Here is a 4,698-nt window from a genome sequence, read left to right as displayed (position 1 = left end):
TGATAATAATAATAATAATAGCAATAATAATAGTGATAATAATAATAATAATAGCAATAATAATAGTGATAATAATAATGGTAATGATAATAATAATGATTGTAATAATAATCATAGTAATAATAATAATAATAATAATAATAATAATAACAATAATAATAATGATAATAATAATAATGATGATGATAATAATAATAATAATAATAATAATAATAATAATAATAATAATAATAATAATAATAATAATAATATCAGTAATAATGATAATGATAATAATCACAACGATGGTAATGATAATAATAAAATAATAATTATGATAATAATGGTAATAATTATGATAACAGTATTAATACTGATAACAATAATAATAATAATAATAATAATAATAATAATAATAATAATAATAATAATAATAATGATAATGATAATGATAATGATAATAATAATAATAATAATAATAATAATAATAATAATAATAATAATAATAATAATAATAATAATAATAATAATAATAATAATAATAATAATAATGATAATAATAATAATAATAATAATAATAATGATAATGATAATAACGATGATAGTAATAGTAATAATAATGATAATGATGATGATAATAATAACAATAATGATAGTAATAATAACAACAATAATGATAATGATAATTACAGTAATAATGATGATAATAATGGTATCAGTAATAATAATGATGATAATAATAATGATAATAATGATAATGATAAAAAGACAGTAATAATGATAATAATAACAATAACATCAACAACAAGAACAATAACAGTAATAATAATATTGTATCATTATCATTGTAATTATCATTATTATTATTATGTCTATTGTCATCAGGAATAATAATCAAAATGATAACAATAACAATAATGATAATAATGTAACAAAAACAATAAAGATAACAATAATATCAATCTTCATCGTGATGTGTGGAAGACAATCCAAATGCATAACTAAAAAAAATAGAAATGAAAAGGTAAATATTGATGTTATAGGTAATATTTTGATTACGAGGATATTTTTGAGGCCTGAGAAAAGTGAAAACGTGAATGCATTTATTTCACGCATTCATTGCCTCATTTAAAAAAATATCTTTATCATCACTGCACTAATGATGATAATTGTAAAAATCGTAATAATCAAAATTATTGTGATTACCATTACCTTCATTGTTATTATTATTATTGCTATCAACACTATCATCATTATCATATATATCAATCTTATATTTTTTTACTATTACACTTGGAATGTATTCTGATATATAGAATCTCGTTCCTTCCAGACATGCGTCTTTTTATTTAATATATTTTTTTCAATAAGTATATCATATTTCTACAAGATTTGGATAATTTAGATAGATAATAAAGCACGCTAAACACGTCTAATATTTACGTATAATATTCATGCACATGTATCAACACATTTCAAAAACAGTACGCGCTCTCTCTCTCTCTCTCTCTCTCTCTCTCTCTCTCTCTCTCTCTCTCTCTCTCTCTCTCTTTCTCTCTCTCTCTCTCTCTCTCTCTCTCTCTCTCTCTCTCTCTCTCACACACACACACACACACACACACACACACACACACACACACACACACACACACACACACACACACACACACACACACACACACACACACACACACACTAGGGTTCGACTGGTAATGTAAATTTGCAGATTCATATTCTTGTAAATTTCATAACTGTGTGCATCACATCACATGTGTTAATAATCACCTTACAGGAGTTTTTTATTGCCAAAGTTCTTGTGGTTATAAAGATTGAAGTAACTGTTAAATATCGTTCTCGGATTTACTAAAAGTTTTAATAACAATCCACATAACTTTTTAAACTTCAGAATCCTTTGTAACTGATTTATTCCTAGAGTTAAGCGCACTTAATGGGTCAGTGAGGCAAGGCCCCCCGAGTGCTAACCAAATACTCTTGAGTTCGAGGCTCTCTGGTGCCACGAGTTATCAGGACCCCAACTATTCCTGGCACCCGGGGTGGGGGAGGCCACCTATAGACGTTGTAGGTCGCGGCATCTCTCATTCGACGTGGACCCTCCTTATTTACACTTATCTAATTATTGTGCAAAATATGTAACTGTGAATGATTGTCAATTATTTCCCAAGTAAACGAGAGCTGAATTAACTAATTTTCAAAAATATTGCAAGTAATCTTCAGTGTTGGCTTGCGAGGATTTGTGGGTGTGTTCCACTTGTTATTTTGATTGTATTTTGTTCGCAGAAAAGTGTTATGTGGATCTGATTTTGCATTGCTGCTGTATTCTCACTCAAATTTTATCTTATAAATTGTCTGGGACTTAAGATTGGGGAAATATATTGCAATTATGTTCTCAGACTCTCATTACTAAAAGATAGAAATACCCAGGTATTAGTACATGCTTTAGATGGTTAATGCTTAACGGTTGGTATGAAGAAATGTGCTAGACATCAAAGGTCAAATAGTACTATCGAAAAGTATTGTGACGAAAAGGGTAAAATGAGTTTATGATGAGGACAAAATGTGATTATCAAAAGTCGTAGAGCGCTATAGTATAAAATGGTAATGAAAATGTAAAGAATGAGAATAAACAGGGTAAGGCGGGGATTAGTAAAAGAGTGAGGGGGTTAAAGGGCGAAGGGCGATTAGATCAAATGGGGGAAGCAAGAACAAGGGGAATGAGACAAAGAAACTGGGGAAGTAAGTGATCAGAAAGAACGTCAGGAGGGGAAGGACTCACAGAAGGACACGGTTGTGACAAAAGGGAGTAACGTGAAAATCCAGGAGGGAGGGAAAGGGATAATCGGGTGTGCTGAGGGAGAGTTGGGGGGATAGGACGAGGATAAAGGTGGATGTCAGCATTTACTTTGAACGTATAGGAACTGGGAAGAGAGAGACTGACGGGTGTGTGAGTGAGAGAAGCGTTCGCTTAGCTATGTTTAGGAAGTTTTGAATGACCTCCAGAGTGGCGTGGAGAGGTCTGAGAGACGGTTTTCGTAATAAGTAGAAAAGGAGACAGATGTAGGAGCAGAGGAAGAGGTGGGTGTAGGAGAGAATGTCGTGGGAGAAGATGGGGTGGAAGGTTTAGTTTGCCCATTGTAATAGGTAAAGTGAGGTAAAGTAAGTGTCTGGATTTAGAATAAAAGAATTTGACTGGGAGTGGGGGAGGGTTGAGGTAGGGTGGTAAGGGGTAGGGGGATGAGGTGTTGGGGAGTTGCTTAGACATCTTGGAAAGAAGGGAGAGGGGCGGAGCGAAGGAAAGGGTTAAAGTAAGTAAGTCTCTTCGGCGTGATTGTACAGAACAATTTGAACTATCATGGACACGTTGGGCACATCGAGAGCAGTGGGTTGGAGAACGCCAGTGATTGGCAAGGTTGCTATGTCGACAGGCCAATCAGCCGGGGAGATGAGGACAGTTCCGATATAAGTATCAAGGGAGGAGTGATGGGCAGGAATGAGTTTGCCAGTGAGGTCAGTCAGGGTAAACAATGCACGAACTTGGGACGGCAGCAGAAATAAACTTAGCAGACTTGCTTTTGGAGACTGAAGAGCAGGGAATTGTCAGAGTATAGAGCTGTAGGGGAAATCACAAAAAATCGATTTGGCTGGGCTAAAAAAAAGTACTCAAAAGGTTCGTAGAGGTGGAAGTAGTAGGATAACGAGGACGGGAGAAATAGGGATTGGTGTGGATTAAGGGAGTACAGCTGGTGGAGGGGGTAGAAAATGAAGCAGACTGGGCAAAAGGAAAAGATAGAGTGGAGGATGCTGGGAGAGGAAAGAGTGTATTCTAAAGGTTGACTGACAGCCAGGGCGGATGATTCGGAAAGCCATTGAGTTTACTTCAGTTAGACTAATAGAGTCCGGTAACAACTAACACAATACCAGCCTTTCATTCTTTCAGCACGGCTCTTACACCTTAGGAAGTGAACAGAAGGGGATGAAGAAAAGGAAAAACAAAGAGAAGGGGGAGGAGAGACCATGTAAAATTGGTTGAGCTGAGGAAGGAGACCCAAGACAGGAGCAAACCCCATCAATGGGCCTCATTCCCCTCTGCTATGCCCTCAACAATAACAACAGATAGTGGGGGTAATGCTTTAGAGCTTCAATATTTATTTGACTTTTTTTTCCTAAGCGATTGCATTTGGCAGGCATAGTGTATTTTTAGAGGCAGCTTTCCAGAAAGTTCTCCAGTGAATCTCCATTTACTAAGTAGGTAAGCGGTAACTGGAAGCTAGAACATAACTGGACCTTCACTGCTGATTTTTTATACAGTAGTATCGAATGTATCATTAAAATTTCTTGTTGTCTTTATTCCAAGTTTTTTTCAATTAAGTCTTTTCAGTACATCAGATTGCTTCAATATCTCATGTTGTTCAATCCTTCTGATATAACTAGAAAGTAATAGACTGTCCTCTGGAACCTAATTCCTTGCATGTTCCCTCCAAACTTAAGTTATTAATAGGTAGCTCTGAATGGGGTGGTGTGATACAGAATCGTATGGTATCAATATTCATCCTTTATATCAAAGTCATTTAGTTTTCCTGATCATGATTTCAGTCTCTGGTCTTGAGGATTGTGAACTGTGTGAATATAATCATACTAAAAGTAATCTGTGTACATGTTTGTCAAATCTTTCTTTCATTTGTTTAAGGAAACAAAAAGTAG

The sequence above is a fragment of the Penaeus vannamei genome, chromosome 10, assembly GCF_042767895.1.
Source record: "Penaeus vannamei isolate JL-2024 chromosome 10, ASM4276789v1, whole genome shotgun sequence".
Classification (NCBI taxonomy): domain Eukaryota; kingdom Metazoa; phylum Arthropoda; class Malacostraca; order Decapoda; family Penaeidae; genus Penaeus; species Penaeus vannamei.
The sequence above is the reverse complement of the archived record's forward strand: the minus strand, read 5'-3'. Positions refer to the sequence as shown.